Source organism: Mixophyes fleayi, chromosome 7, assembly GCF_038048845.1.
Source record: "Mixophyes fleayi isolate aMixFle1 chromosome 7, aMixFle1.hap1, whole genome shotgun sequence".
Lineage (NCBI taxonomy): Eukaryota > Metazoa > Chordata > Amphibia > Anura > Limnodynastidae > Mixophyes > Mixophyes fleayi.
Genome location: NC_134408.1, coordinates 17667805 through 17685634, shown reverse-complemented (window position 1 = coordinate 17685634; position 17830 = coordinate 17667805).

Genomic DNA, 17830 nt, shown 5'->3' with positions numbered 1-17830 from the left:
GGTAATGCGCTGAATTATACTGACAAATGCAAAATATAAATTGCCCCCCATGGGCGTGAGACCTTAGACAGCTGCCTCATATAAGTGAGACCCCTGACATGTCCTTTCTGACATATAACACGAGGCCTGGAATAAATTTTACAGACAAAAAGATATATCTGTATTTTACTAGTTTGTCATTGTTATGAGTTGTTAATATGTTTGAAGGTAGATTGCTAACCACCAATAAAGATTATTTTTGCAACAATCTCATCGACTTCTTAGAAATAAATCCCACTCACCGTGTTCATATCCCTGTTATCTGAGCTAGTGGTGAGATACGGCTGAAGGTCGAGACCCAGGGGAGTATTCACATGCTCAGCTAGAACTGTCATCCGTCTCATAAACCTGTTATAGCTGGAGTTATGGTATAAAACACCAGTGGCCAGATTATCCATAGCTGTCACTGTGAGGATTAATTACTTGTAGAGATGAACAGAATATTCAAAACCGCTGAACGAAATATTCTTCTTATTCCACATTTAAAAGTAAAATTTGTGCATGTTTTGTTGGTGCAAAAACTGGCCTTACTTGTTCTTACTCCTACATCATCCACTCTACACAGCAGGATGATTGGACCGTCATCTCTTCAAGTGTATTCAGTCTTGGAAATACGAATTTATAAATACAGTGTAGAACTGACATCCACGGAATGTTGACGTTAAATCGGGACTCGTAAGATTATATCGCTGGAACGTCACAGTCTTGCAAAAATTACCTTTTCAAAGTTACACTTTTCATGCCCAAATTTTATATTATTTTAGAAAAAAGTGGTGAATGGGAGTTTTGTTTGTTTGGTTTTTTTCAATTTAAATTTATTTTAAAATGATGTCCTGTGTTTTGTTATTTCTACGATTTTGGTAGAATAGGCAGGGGGTGCTTTTTAGCACAGGGTGCGTAGTCTTTTGCAGGGGGGGGGCATGATGCATTTTGTGACCACGTCATATCAGTCAGCAAGAGACCACACACCAGCCTCTGGGTATCAGATAAGCCACAGATCTCAGACTTCTATCAATGCTTGTTACGTCAACTTGCCACAGACATGAGCAGATATTTATGGGCGGGATTTTTTCACAATGATGTCACAGTAGCTCAAATGACTGCAGTCTCAGCTTTTTGACCTGCAGGAGATCCCATAGGGACTCTGTCCAATAGATGTGGGAGGGTCTTTAGTTGTCTGTAATGGAGTGAGGGATGTAATACTTTGTTGTTTTTTTTAAGTAGAGCTGCAGTGGAATGTCAGGTTATGATAGAATAATGCATTTCACATATGAAAGTATCTAGAGAGGAAAGTCAGGTGAGTGGGTAGCTCAGTGGTTAGCACTTCTGCCTCACAGCACTGGGGTAATGAGTTCGATTCCCGACCATGGCCTTATCTGTGTGGAGTTTGTATGTTCTCCCCGTGTTTGTGTGGGTTTCCTCCCACACTCCAAAAACATACTAGTAGTTTAATTGGCTGCTATCAAAATTGACCCTAGTCTGTCTCTGCCTGTCTGTGTGTATGTTAGGGAATTTAGATTGTAAGCGCTAATGGGGCAGGGACTGATTTGAATGAGTTCTTTGTACAGCGCTGCAGAATCAGTGGCGCTATATAAATGGTGATGATGATGATATGAATCATGAAGGTAGACTTTCAGTTTTAGTATTTAGTGATGCCCTTAGATAAAGCTTACTTGCCTACTTTTAAAAAATAATTTCAGGGTTATTGTGCAAGTGACATAACACAGGCTATGAAGAGGGCGCGTCTAGGTCCACCCATGGATGTAACTAGTGCCGCCCAGGGGGCATGTCCAGCATCATCAGGTAGGTACTATAGTACCGTGCGCAGCTTGCCGCAGGATGGGGGATTGCACACAGGTGGCGCCACCAGAGGCTATATCGAGTAGCAGAGCTGAAGGGAAGATTATTTTTATTTTACTGCAGAAGTTATGGCAATGTTGACAGTAACCAAGCAATGGAATTACTGCTGCATTGCTGAAGCACAGGGGATCCAATCACTTGTGATAACAGGGTGAATAAATAGAGCAAAGTAAGGAAAATTATTGACAAAAATTTAATAAATATATAAAAGAACAATAAAACATTATCATACAAGCCTTGTGCTGACTCACTTGAGTGACGAGGACACTCAGTCTCTGTGCTGCTCCCCGATATGCAGATACTGGCTAGTGCGCCTGTGTGGGCAAAGTCGCGTTACGATGCGAGTGTCGTCACGTCATTACATGGGCACCCGCGCATGCTCCAGCAGGAGACTGCCAATATTCCAGGTGCTCCATGGACATTCCAGGAACTACTAGATAAGGCGGTATAATAATTACAGATGCTCAGGCTCGGTTTCCCGAAAACTGAGCACACCCGAACTTAGTAGATCCGAGTACCGGGCCGGCTCGGCTCGGTACCTTCCCGTGCCCTCGGAATTGAAAACTAGGCAAAACGTCATTGAATCTCGGATCTCGCAAGTTTTGGATGCTATAAGTACCGCCCTTTTCACAGAGGGACACAATAGGGGTAACACAGTTCTTGGCAGTCTCTAGTGCAGTTGGGCAGCGTCATAGGTAGAATAGAAAGAGGAGGGGGTAGCAGTGTTCTTCAAAGTCTCCAGTGACATTCAGGAGAGCTCCATTGCCCTATTGCTAATTGTCATTGCTGAAATACAAATAATAGGTCTGGCAGGCTTGGTCTTCTAAATCTACAGTCACATTGTACTGTGTTATATAGGTAACATACAAAGAGGAGAGCTCCATTGCTCCATTGCTAATTGCCATTGCTGAAATACAAATAATAGGTCTGGCAGGCTTAGTCTTCTAAATCTACAGTCACATTGTACTGTGTTATATAGGTAACATACAAAGAGGAGAGCTCCATTGCTCCATTGCTAATTGTCATTGCTGAAATACAAATAATAGGTCTGGCAGGCTTGGTCTTCTAAATCTGCAGTCTTTGTTTGAAAGTGTATGAAAATAATATTGTGACCTGTGAGGTGGTCAAAATTGACTGCAAATGAATTGAAATTAGTGTTATTGGGGTTAATAATAATGTAGGGGGGGAGCAAAAATATGTGATTTTAGCAAAAACAAAATAGGTATTTTAGAAAAACTCAGGATCTAAAACCAAAACCAACACACACAAGGGCATTTTTGCCAAAACCAAAACAAGAAAGTTAACCCGGATCCAAAACCAGAACACGGGGGTCAGTGAACATCTCTAATAATAATGTGATATATCTATAGGATCTTACGCTACTAAGTTGTTAAATACAAACTACATGTTGTTCTGAAATAAAGAGACATATTGTTACAGGCATTATTACGCCAGTCTCGGACACTATGTTCTCCTGTTATTGCACCACCATCATTAACATGTAATCAACGGGAATCCTCAATGCATCATAGAGAATCCCGTTGGGAATTTACATCTTGTGTCCTAGTGGAATTTTCCCATCTCGGCCTGTTTTCTCTCATCATGTCTAATTAAGATGTTTTAGCCCAGTCAGTGCTTGTTTACCTAACCCCTGCGGCGATGCATATTTTGGGTAACATCCAAAGGTAGGATCAGTCTTCAGCTGTGGGAACAGCCAGCAGCTGCCTGTTCTGCGATATAAGGTGTTATTTTATAGAAAGCCCTGTCCACAATTTATCAGAGGGAAGAACTGCAATTTAAAGCGACAGGATCTCAGAAACGTCATAGACATACAGGAGCATAAACAAATTTGTGATGGTGCCCCACTGTGCATCAAGCCGTACCCACAGCAATGTCTGCTGTATCCTCCGTCAGTGCTAATTGCATTAGTAGAAGTCTGGCTCCTATTGTCCACTTTTGTATCTTTGTTGATGGTAAAATTTCCTCACAGTAACTCAATTAAGCATAAGTGCAAAATATTTTTTAGAGGGCAGGGATATTGTATTTAACTATATAGGGTCTGATTCATTAAAAAATGCATGGCAAAAAAATGAGATGGGATAATATTTGCATCATTAAGCCCCGCCCCTGCCACTTATCTATTGCTGGGGCGAGAACGGGATGTCTCCCAGAAATGCGGGAGTCTCCCGGACATTTCGGGAGAGTAGGCAACTATGTGTTAAAGAAAAGCAGCTAATGAATCTCTAGAGACTGAAGTGTCTTTTACATTTCAGGGGGTAAACGTATGAACCTCCGGATTCTTCAACTCCGGCGAGTTCAGCGTCTTCAGCGCTTAAATTTAAAGCGGCGCTGCCTTGTAATTCAAAAGGAGAATGAGTGGACCCCCTGGGATGATTGTATCAGGAAGAGTAACCGCATTGTGTAGCCTAATCCTGATCTTCCCGTAAACCTTATCACTGAGCATCCTAAACACAACCTCCCCCTGGCCCTAAACTACCCCATGACTTAGTCCCACTGCCGTCTAACGCTAGCCAACAATAATCCTCCCCCCAGCCCAATTCTAATGCCCTCATGCCACCTAGCCATACTAAAGTTCTGATCCACCCCCCCCTGAAGCTAACCAAAGGCATCTTCCAAAAACCTAAACTCAATCTACCCCCTTTATTTAACCCTAACAGCGATGAGGAAGGATCGGTCAAGGAATTGCATCGATTGGCAGCAAATAATTGTGTGGCCCATTAACGTTCTCACTTTTTTGTAAGTAGATGTCTTTTGCGGAATTATCCTGGATACCAGAGGCAGGTTGAGACTCCGCCAGTCTACTGAGGGGGATCTAGGGGTAGATTTATCAAACATTCTAAAACAGAAAAGTGTAGCTGTTGCCCATATCAACCAATCAGATTCTAGTTATCGTGTTCTACAATGTACTGGATAAATGATAGCTAGAATCTGATTGGTTGCTGTGGGCAACACCTCCACTTTTCCTTTTTAAAAAGTTAGATAAATCTACCCCCTAGTGAGAATAAATAGTGTCAGTTACCATTTATTTAGGAAAATACACGGCAAGCTGTCATCTCGTATTGGACATCAGAATACTGCGACTCACTTTACAGGATTATCACACTCCCAGCAATGAGCGTAAGAGTTAAATGATGCCGCCTGCCAACGCGGCTCATCACACCTGATATAAAGACTCCTTGTGCTAGATGCCTTTGTTTATCCCCAGCCTGGTACTAATGCCAGGGGCACTCTCGGCTGGTAACAGACAGACAGCATTGTGGCAGATGTTGTCCAGAACTTGTACACAAACAATGTGCAGAATGTTCCTTGATAAGTATAGACATCCGACAGGCAGAGAGATGTGAGGAAGCCACGGACGCCGATGGGACAGGCACAAAACATTTCTTTTCATCCCCAGATATGTACCAGCAGAGGCTGATTCATGCACAGGATGATTCCTGGTGGTTTAATAGCGCATTGACGTGGGCACCTAAAATCCTCTGCATTGTAACGTGTCCTGAATTTTTTTTTTCTTGCAAAAAATGTTGTTTTGTATATTGTTGCTTGACGTTGAGAAAAGTCTGTTTTTTTTAATAAATATATATTTAAATGAGGCACATGAACAATATGGCACTGTTTAAACGGTAGACATCCAAATATTTTCTTTTTTTGATTGGCTTCCTTTTCATTTTTAATTTGTCGACAATCGCATATTCTGCCGGCCACAATATCGGTTCCTCAGAATGAGGAGTTTCTATTCAAGATGTATTTATTCACAATAGGGTGGAGTAGATGGTTTAACTCACATGCACAATCCTGGTGGAGATGGACACACGCAGACTTTACTTGTTAAACACAATCTCGACAACAATAAAGAACGGAACAAAAACAAACAAACCCTCCCCCATTATTGATCAAGCAATCTCGACACGTGTGTAAATTCACGGCTTGAAATATTATGGTGCCTGTTCTCACGTAGATAGGTAGCGGACGCGAGTCTTTATTGTGACATTACTGGCACTGCGCCACGGCTGACAGCTTGACAACCCGGGGATATGGAATCTTGGATGTTAATTCTTTCTTGACTATCGAAGCAAACAGGTGTTAGACACAAAAAGGCTGGTGGGTCAAAAACTTTCTGTGTTTTTAAAATAATTGTTATTGTAAGTGATTATGTATGAAAGAGATTCTTTAGAACGCTGCGGCTTGCAAAGTAGAATAATGTATATATAATGACAAGAGAGACCATAAGTCGAATGCACTTAAACGCATGTGTTTGTGCCAGTGTCAGGTACTTACCCATTCGGGGTTAAGTCCGCTGCGATCGGTTAGGTTAGTGTCGCGTTTAACAAAGTTTTCACAGAGCAGGGACAGTTCGTCTGGAAAGGCATTTGCAGTCAGCGACTAATTCATACGGTGCTCCCGTTGATTGGCCGCAGGTCGCTGCCCTCTTCGAATCAACCTTGGCTCTTGGTCCCTTCGAGGGCCTTGACCTGCTTTGTGAGGACACGTCATTGTGAGTCCAGATTAGGAGTAGTCAGTCTGGCGCCAGATTTAGCACCGGCCAATCGTAAAGGATTATAACCTGGGACCAGATGGTTCGTGCCGGATGGCCGTACACCGTTTGGTTACTACTATTAGTTGTAGCTGACACGCAATTTACCTTCTCCGCCACCACGTCTTGTTTTAATAAACTGTGACCTTTATTTGCCAACAAATTTCTAGTGTCAGTGTCTTTATTTATTTTAAGTACAGTGTTAAGTCTTAGCATGTGAGGGGGTTTAGTGCAGTGAAAGGGAAGCATCAACAGTCTGCAGTTTAAGAAATCGGTAACGCTGAAGAATATAAAAAGAATTCTTCACATTATGGAGCATCCACAGCATCACCAAGGTGACTAAATCCACATATGAAAGTCCAGCGAAACACTGGCCACAGGGTGTAGAAACATCCGTAGAAATAATTCCGGGTGATATGGGGAGCTGTTTATTAAAAAATCTTGCTATAGGGGGCGACCTAGGCGTTATTTTTAGGGAGGGTGATTTAGCATAATAACACCCCTCCTTCATTTTGATTGGCTAGCCCGGTTGGTCCTGTCCGCGATTGGCACCGCCCCCTACCTGTTTTGACCAGGGTTTTGGACACAATTTAAAGAGGATTATGCTGCTAGGGGAAGAGGGTGATTGCCCCGAATGCCCCCCTTGGTTCCCTGTGGAACAACAATGTCTTTTTTGCCTAGCGGCTATAGACAATTGTGTCACTGTTTGGACTATGTAGACACGCTCCATTGCGGGCAGGTTGGGTGCCTGGTCTCAACAACATTTATTAATCCACACCTAGGCCACAGACAGTTAATTGGACGTCCGTACTGCACAATAATAAGCACTATGTGTGACACCAGCCTCTCAGGGCCAATAGCAGCTTGTTTTGTGTTTTCCACCTGGCTGGCTGTTTATGGACCTGGATGGAAAGGAAACATCCGCTGATTCATTGTGATCTGCTCTCTGGACCCAGGAGCTGTTGCTGAGTCTCTTGCAGGGATACTCCCGTTATCAGTCTGCTAATACCGCGGCTGGTTATTTTTATACCTTTATTTTTAATCCTTTTTTCCCCCCAGAGCTATTTTTGTTTTTTTATTTGCTCTTCCTCTATTTTATTTGCTCGGTGTGTTTGTGTTTCCATGTTTGGGACTCACGGGATGTTTAGGATTGAGATGGGAGACAGAACGTTAACTTGATTCTGAATGATGCAAAATACACCCAACAGTTCATAGCCCTGTGTACAGGAGCAAGGCCCTCTATGGGAAGAAAATGGGGTTTGCTTGGTACACTGCACCTGATGGGTACACAGACCTGGTAGCCGCTTCAATACTGCAGCCAATCGATTCACTTGTAACCAGTGACATCACTGAGGCAGCCATTTTGTGAGGTGTAATAATTTTCATGGGAGTGCAGCCAATCATTTCACAGGTGAACAGTGACTATATTGTAGCACAAATGCATAATTGCATACTTGCTAACTTTTGAAAATTAATTTCAGGGAGAACATAAAAACCACTGTGGGCGTGTCCTGATAATGCGACCGGTTGGTGATGCTTTATTCTGCACTTTTTTCCAGCATAGTAAACTGATTCCAAAATGTGGCGACACCTAACTGAGGATGCCCCAGGTTCCAATCACAGTTTTCACAGATCACTTGGAGTATCTGCAAACTGATCACTGGAAGTACACTGGGCAAGCCCGGTGGGCTTAATTCATGGCACCATTAAATTTCATGATCACCTACCAACTAGGTTCCCGTAATACCAGCATTTCAAAGTGATTGGCTGGGAGGTAACCGCCTACACACCAATTGTCATGGATTGGCTTACGTGTAACAATAGTTTTCATTGACTGGCACTGATTGGCTGGAGGCTACCTGAGTAAAACAACAGTCAGCTCTGATTGGCTTGCAGAGTACTTGAATACAACAGTAGCTGGCCCCGATTGGCTCGACTGGCTTCATACAATAGCATCAGTCAATGACTTGAGCAACCTCAGCATAATTATAGGAGATAGTGAAGTATCATAATTATTATACAGCTGAGCGTTTGTTGTGTTTTCTCTCTAATGTTACCTCCAGCAATAACTTCTTGTTCTCTCACTGACTGTACTTATAATGATGAAGTGTTGCAGTGGTTCGAACTCAGACACGGCCAAGGTCTCCTAGTGACAAATAAGGTCTATTAATGTGAGCAATACATATTCCCTTGACATTAAGATATTCGGGTTTTTTTATAGCTGCAAAGTTTATTGCCCTGCGAGAAAATCTTCTAATATTCTGCAGATTTCACTGTTTATAACAAAAAAGCAAGACTTTAAAGAAAAATGAACAGAAGATTATATACGAGCACAGACCAAGATAGTAATAGACACAATAGATGCTGCCATCAGAAACTGTCGGGCCCTGTTCAAATTAATCTTGCAGCCCCCCTCCCTCATTAAAGTACATATCCCCCTCCCTCTGCACAATACATGCCCCCCACCGTGTGCACATTACATGCCCCCCTCCCTCTGCACAATACATGCCCCCTCCCTCTGCACAATACATGGCCCCCTCCTTCTGCACAATACATGCCCCCCACCTTCTGCACAATACATGCCCCCCTCCCTCTGCACATTACATGCCCCCCTCCCTCTGCACAATACATGCCCCCCTCCTTCTGCACATTCCATGCCCCCCACTCTCTGCACAATACATGCCCCCCTCCTTCTGCACATTACATGGCCCCCACTCTCTGCACAATACATGCCCCCCTCCTTCTGCACATTACATACCCCCCTCTGCACAATATATGCCCCCTCCCTCTGCACAATACATGCCCCCCTCCCTCTGCACAATACATGCCCCCCTCCCTCTGCACATTCCATGGCCCCCACTCTCTGCACAATACATGCCCCCCTCCTTCTGCACATTACATACCCCCCTCTGCACAATATATGCCCCCTCCCTCTGCACAATACATGGCCCCCTCCTTCTGCACAATACATGCCCCCCTCCTTCTGCACAATACATGCCCCCTCCCTCTGCATAATACATGGCCCCCTCCTTCTGCACAATACATGCCCCCCTCCTTCTGCACATTACATACCCCCCTCTGCACAATATATGCCCCCTCCCTCTGCACAATACATGCCCCCCTCCCTCTGCACAATACATGCCCCCCTCCCTCTGCACATTCCATGGCCCCCACTCTCTGCACAATACATGCCCCCCTCCTTCTGCACATTACATACCCCCCTCTGCACAATATATGCCCCCTCCCTCTGCACAATACATGGCCCCCTCCTTCTGCACAATACATGCCCCCTCCCTCTGCACAATACATGCCCCCCTCCCTCTGCACAATACATGCCCCCTCCCTCTGCACAATACATGCCCCCCTCCTTCTGCACAATACATGCCCCCTCCCTCTGCACAATACATGCCCCCCTCCTTCTGCACAATACATGCCCCCTCCCTCTGCACAATACATGCCCCCCTCCTTCTGCACAATACATGCCCCCCTCCCTCTGCATATTACATGCCCCCCTCCTTCTGCACAATACATGCCCCCCTCCTTCTGCACAATACATGCCCCCCTCCCTCTGCATATTACATGTCCCCCTCCTTCTGCACAATACATGCCCCCCTCCCTCTGCACATTACATGCCCCCCCTTCTGCACAATACATGCCCCCCACCCTGTGTACATTACATGCCCACCTCCCTCTTCACAATACATGCCCCTCTCCCTCTTCACAATATATGCCCCCCTCCCTCTGCACAATATATGCCCCCCACCCTGTGCACAATATATACCCCCCTCCCTCTGCACAATACATGCCCCCCTCCCTGTATACAATACATGGCCCCCTCCCTCTTCACAGAACATGCCCCCAATTCACTCACCTTGTTCTTGACGAATGCTGGCGCTCCCAAACACTGATAGACTGGGAGCACGCCATGCAGTGATGTCATCAAGGAGGGATGCAGAGACAAACTAGGGGGGCCTGGACCGATGGAGGGGTCTGTCCGGGCCCCTTACAGCTGTTACCCCCTGATGGTGGGCCTGCTGCCCTTAATACATCTTTCAGCACTTTGTCCTCAAACTCCCTTGTTCCCTTATTCCTTATTTAAATTCCCTTATCAACAGGCTATACAGGTGGTGTGGAGTTTATTGCAGTGATCTGTGCGCCATAGCTAAGTATTTGTAGGAGAATGTGCCTTGTAGCAGATCTGATTCAGCTGTGAATAACTCAGAGTGCAAAGAAGATACTTGAGGCTATTTATGAATGCAAATCGTCTGCTCTGTAGTGCAACATTGGCTTTGGACCTGTTGTGCGCCTCAAATCATGCAGGTGCACGTAGATTTCTGCTGAGGCATATAGGTGTATGGAGTATATTTACCTACTTCTAGGACCTCCCCCCGCCATCGGGACAGTGGGGGCGGGGCCATGTTGATGCGATTTGCATCATCAAACTCTCATGGGGGTAAATGTATGAATCTCCGGATTCTTCATCTCCGGCATGTTCAGCGCTTAAATTTAAAGCGGCGCTGCATTGTAAAGGGAAACTTTATCATGTATATTTGTGCAATTGTGGATTTTAATATATTGGTGTGAGAGGCAACCTCAATGCCTGAAATGCTGTCATCCTCCATTATTACACTTTTGCCATTTTGTTGATTGTTTCACATTCAGGTTTCTTGCATGCAAATCATCTATGTATTTCAGGGTGCCTCAATCTTGTGTCTTTAATGCTGTTCGGGGCTCGTTGTCATTGCGTGTGCTCTGTTTTCCACCGGTGTCCATACCTTAGACATATTCCAGTGCAAGCTTGTCGTCTGGACGAGCATGGAGGGAGGTCACAGTTTCGTAGCTGTCGGGGAGACCACTGAGCAGCAATGCTGCTACATTGAAGTATTATATTCCTTTACCAACACCATGTAGGCGCTCTAACAGCTCCCATGTACTCCCTATGTCGTCCGCCATATTCTACCCATCATCTTACTTTGATATAGTTTCCTGATGAAATAATATGTATTGCTGAGATCTGCTCTCGTCTGCGCTCTCTGCAGCTCATCCAACATTTATTTTGCAGTTTCATATTTGCACAATGTGATCATCTATGCCGGGCGAGATGGTACTTGGCGGATAGTCTGCACCTGGTGGCTGAGTACCAGGTTGCTCAGATTGTGTATAAGACAATGTCTTGTGCAGACTTCTGTTCCTGCGCACTTCCTTTCTGCTTCTTTCTCTATGGTCATTGCAACCTATATACAAAAACAGATTATCATCCTCTTTTATAGATAACTTAGATGCTTTGGTCCTCATTTACATTTAGGAGGAAAGCTAAAGAAAGAGTTAATTTGCACCTTCACACTCTTCCTGTGCTCTCTGGGCTTCCAGCTCGATCAGGTTTCCCAGGAGACGCCATCTTGTCCTCTAGAAGAGCTTGCACCTCATTGGCTAGCTCATTTCGCTCACTCTCCAGAGCCTGTTTGACCTTTTCAAAGTTTCTCCTGTTTTATCTGCTTCAGCTGCTCAGACAGGTTCTCAACAACGTGTGCATGTTCCTGCGTGAGCTCCTGGATTTGCATTTATTCGCACTTCTTCATCCTTACAGCTGACCAGGTCCCCCCATCTCATCACGCAGTTGCTTGTTGAATCTTTCAGAATTAAGCTCCGTAGCCTCCTCGAGGCTGCAAGCCGGGGCCAGAACTCTGATCTCTTTATCACGAAGCTCTACTTGTGCCCCACCACGTTCTACTGCATGTCTGGCAGATTTACCACTGAGTACAATACGTCTATGTATCTCCTATCTATCTATCTATCTATCTATCTATCTATCTATCTATCTATCTATCTATCTATCTATCTATCAGTCTAATATACATCTATCTTATTATCTATCTATCTATCTATCTATCTATCTTATTATCTATTTATCTCATATCTATCTAATATATTTCTATTTATCTTATCTATCTTCTATCTATCTATCTATCTCATATCTATCTATCTAATATATATATATATATATATATATATATATATATGTATATATATATATATATATATAAATATTATCTATTTATCTCATATCTATTTATCTAATATATTTCTATTTATCTTATCTATCTTCTATCTATCTATCTATCTAGATGTAACTTTCCTCTTTCCTATAACACCATGCTGAGATACTTGATAAATAGGGTCCCACATGCAAACCCTGGTGGGTTACCCTGTAACTAGCAATGTTATTGCCTATGTGAACGCCTTACATGCATATGGTGAAGTGAAAATAACCCTATTACCTTGTTATCACCAGCAAGAGGGCTGTGATAGATCTGCGCCATGGTCCAGGCACGTTGATGTTATAGATAAAGGGGCATATTTAATAAAGCACGATAGTGCTTTTAACGGGTCATTAAGGTGTCCTCCTGTCCTCCGCAAATTTATTAAGGGTGCATCGCAGCAGATATCATGGATATCTGCTGCTTTGCATTCCTCTCCGTTTTTGGGAGCAGTCACCATTCAACAGAATGGTGACTGCTCCTGGCCGCGTACATCATCGGAATTGAAGAAAACTAATGCTGTCAGCTCTGCTCCGAAGAGCAGAGCTGTACAGCGCATGTGTGGAGAGATCACATGATCCCTCCCTGTCACTCAGCGCTCTCTCTCTGCAACTATCGTTGCAGAGACAGAGAGGGGATCTGTGTGCGCATGTCCAGTTCTTGGAACTGGACATGCGCAATTGAAGAGTGAAGAGAAGACCCGGAGACAGCGCTTCCGAAGAGGGGGGTAAGTATGATTTTTTTTATCACTGAAACAGCAGTTTTTCGGAACTGCTGTTTCTGTGCAGGGCTGTACATAAATGTGAGAAATAGTTCAATCCTTATCATTGCAATAAGGATTGAAAACTACTTTTCACTTTATGTGAATATTGATAAATGTGCCCCAAAATCTCACCAGCTGCTGCTTACACTGCAGTAACATACATCTCGCCAACATGACATTAGTGTCCTGTCCTCTGGGCCTTTAAAAAAACAACTTTATTAACTACTTCACAAAACTACAAATGACCTATGTACAATGGTTCTGATCATAAGGAAAGAACCTTATTCTTACAGTGCACTTTAAGACCGTGAGGGTTTAAAATAATGCTCTTAATAGTGAGAGCTGTCATGATCTGCTCTGAAAACAAATATAAATCTAATCTATAAATTGTACTGGGTGGGTGGTCCTCATTCCCACTGGTTTCAATTGGTACATTTCCAGGCCGGCTGAACATGTAGTGCTGTTTTTATTTCTTTTCCGCACATACAGTTCCTGTGGAGTGTTGTTGCCTAGGTCCCCTGTGTGAGGAGGGCACAGAACACATTTATTCAGGATTTATGACACAGGTGTAGAGACATTCACAAATCACCTGCAGGACAGACTGTCAGCTCTGCTTCCCCAGCTCGCAGGACATAAATCCTACTTATTAGCTCTCGCCACATGTCAGGCCATTCGTTATCTGACATGAACAGTACAGCTCGGTGTGAATTCTGGCTCTTTGTAGCCTTGGCAGCTCTCCAGTTTTTAAAGGAAATTGTCCTCTCACTAGTTCACTCGCAGCAGAGGACTTGTACAGAACTGATGTTACTCAGATATAGGAAACTCATGTTCTTATTTATTTTGGTTTAAAAAAAAAAAAGACCCCCCCCCCCGAAAAAAAACAAAAACATTATGGTCTGGGAGTAGAGATTTAATTTTCAATAAACTACATACTGTTGATTCACTTCTTCCCTGCACAAAATCTCTTTTTACTGTTTATTCTTAAACTCTAGTAATAGTGAAATAGACTCTTAGGGGCATATTCAATTCACGGCGGAAGCGCCGAGAATCTCGCAGTCCGCATACGATTAGCGAAAAAAACGTTAATACGGTAATTTACTCGCTGGATTTCAGCTCGCAGCTCCCTGAGCTGAAATCCAGCTTACTATTACCGTATTAACGGTAATAGTTTTTCCGCGGCGCGGAAAAAAAACAATTGAATATGCCCCTTAGGGGCATATTGATATCCCCGAGGCGTTAAAACTATTACCGGTATTACGGTAATAGTAAGCTGGATTTCAGTTCAGGGAGCTGCGAGCTGAAATCCAGCGAGAAAACTATCGTAATAACGGTATTTACGCGCACTGTTACCGTAATGACAGTAATAGTGCGGGCGCCGCGAGAATTTTGGCTATAACGCCATCAATTGAATATGCCCTTTAGTGCAATAAAGACACGGTCAACTTCTGAGTTTGGCAAAAAATAGGTCACGGTTTATTGAATCGATGATATAAATGGTGGTGGCGAGAATAAATTGCGAGTCAGCTAACTAATAGCAAAATCAAACAGTGTATGGCCACAGGCACTACCACTGGTACCAGGACTTAGTCCCTCACGATTATCCGCTGCTAAGTCCATTGACGTGCCCACACAAAGCAGGACACAAATGGACCAAGGACCAGGGTGCTTCGAAGGGCGCAGTGACATGCAGCCAACCAGCGATAGCACCATATGAATTAGTCGCTGACTGCAAGAGCTCTCCTGCCTCACTGTGCCTCCTCTGGAACCTGGGAAAAACAAATGGTTAGCATAGCAAATATAAACATAGGGTGAGAGGGAGGGGATTTGTGCAACAAAAGAGACTCAGCAAGCACTGGAGGAGGAATAAATGGTCCAGGTACACTATTAGCTGGTGAGATTAACAATTTAACCTGCCTGACTTGTGAACATACATATGAGTTTAAGCTTGTTCGGCTTTACTTGCTTCACTCATCATATGTGTTTGTATTCTGCCCAGGGGTGACGAGAGGTGGGGAAGAGGTCGGTGGGGGTGGATGGGAGGGAGTACAAATACTGGGGCCCAGGCCTGCCTGCGTGGTGGGAGGAGCCACCAACCTGGTGTGGCCTCGTCCCTTTCAGTGGCTACGGAAGGGGCTCCAAGAGGTCGCTGTGACGGGCCAGTATATATAAATACGTTTCCATGTGCGTCTAAAAAGTGAGGTCCTTTTTGCGCAAAAAAATAATAAAGGGATCTAATTTATGTCTGGGTCTGGAATAAAATTGAGATTAGACCAGCAGGAGAGCAATATTAGTGGAGTAATTTTCAAATAAATCGTATGATCCACAAGAAGGAAGGATGGTCATCGGGCACATTACTGTGTATAGGGTGTAAAGAGCATACGGGAGACTTCAAAGTGAATCAAGAGCTGCATTGATCTCACACAGATTAGGCTGTGGTTGGGAAGTCTATGGACACTTTCCTAGGATGCACCTAGGAGCCATGAAAGAATCTGATTGGTTGCTATGGGCAACAACTCCACTTTTCCTTTTCGGAAAATTGATAAATCTACTCCTATTGGCCTTTTTCTATTTCTCATTCTTACCATCAGAAGCTCTGGTAATTAAATGACTGCATGTATTCAATATAAGCACCTAGCGTTCCAATACGTTAACTACTAATGATCTCCACTCACCTCCCTCAATCTCCCACGTACGGGAAAACAAAATCCAATACAAACAAGTCTTTTAGACTTTATTTTGACTAATAGAAGGTCAAGAGTCAGATTATATTTGGTTTTGAACGTTAGCCTTGATATTAAATTATGTCATAAATATGCTATTTTGAGTTACTTAAAAAATTGTCTACAAAACACAAAGACAGACCTGGCATTAGGTCCAAAAGTTTTCTATGACGGGACTTTTAAATCATGGTACAGTACATAAACTATTAGTAGTGCCAGAAATGATAACTAATCCATTGTTTTCTCTTTGTCAAGTCTGGTATAGTTTACGTCATTTACAAAAACGCACTAGTCACAAATCATTATAGATTTTTGGGTCTGATTCACTAAGGATCTTAACTTAAGAAACTTCTTATTTCAGTCTCCTGGACAAAACCATGTAACAATGCAAGGGGTGCAAATTAGTATTCTGTTTTGCACATAAGTTAAATACTGACTGTTTTTCATGTAGCACACAAATACTTGATAGCTTATTTGTACACTGAAATTTAAAGTTGATATTTGTGTGCTACATGAAAAAACAGTCAGTATTTAACTTATGTGCAAAACAGAATACTAATTTGCACCCCTTGCATTGTAACATGGTTTTGTCCAGGAGACTGAAATAAGAATCCTCTTCATTTAAGATCCTTAATGAATCAGGCCCAAGAGCACTAAAGCAGGCCCACATATGTGATTGTTCATTGTGAATAACCTCAATTATTTGAACATTTGTGCCCAATCCAAGATAGGACTGCAGCTGTTACTGCAGAGATGAGAAAATCATCCTTTTGCTCATCTGTACTATTAGGTGGTCTCGGTTTGACAAAAATTGCTCAAAATATGTCTCAAGTAGAGGGCAGACAGCACGCCACATGTCACCAGAAAGGTTCTGCAAAATTTTACTGAACTTTAATGTCATAACAAACGCAGCCACTTCTTGCCAACAGCAACACCTGGGCGAGGACCAGCGTTTTGGCTCAAGCTTACTGTACACACTCTCCTGTTACATAACCATAAAGGCTGAGCCACACGGTAACAGGAACACACCATTTGAACACAGTCTTTTGGCTCCGAACTGCACAGCTGAACTCCCACAGGACTCTCAGCGGACGTTAACTCTTACAGTGCCAGGCTCATGCTGTACAGGGATGAGGATGGTAGGCAGTTCCTCAGTGGGAGCAGTGAAAGGCTACCAGATGACCTAGATGTCTCTGCCCCACGGGTAGCTACCCCTTTTATTTGCTTGTGCCTACAGAAATGCCCCTCCCCTCTCAGAGCAATCAAGGGGAGGGCATCAGTTAAAGGAGCGGGATCCTGGCTGCTGATCCGCTGTGGCAGTGATAAGCTGGGGGTGTGGATAAGTTCTTTAAATAATGGTGGCAAAACAGCATTGCAAGAAGCCAGCCCCAATCATAACCATAAGTGGCCCCGTCGGCCCACCGGTGCAGCGGTCTTGATGTTCTCGCCCACCCCTGCCCGGCATTACACTTGAACCCCATGAGGAGTAATATTGTGTGCTTCAGGCTCAGTGTGAGGGGGATTGTGCCCCCTTGTCCACCATTTGCACCGGTCCTGCCACCTGGCTGCATTGCCTTTCCCCCAAACAAGGTTCCTCCTCACATAGGAACCAATAGGGGTGAGTAGGATGGAACTGTATTAGCTTGTGTCTGCCCACGCAGCCACCCTCCCAAGCCATGAATTCCCCACAACCACATTTACTTTCCTGCCCGCCTCATCTATTCATGGCCCGCCTAGTGGGTCATGCCAACTCCTTCTGGGCACCATATCTGATAATATTATCTTGATCCCCTCTAAGCTGTCCCGTAATTTATGCAATACTTTTATTCTTTGAATCCGATCTACAGATTTCCTT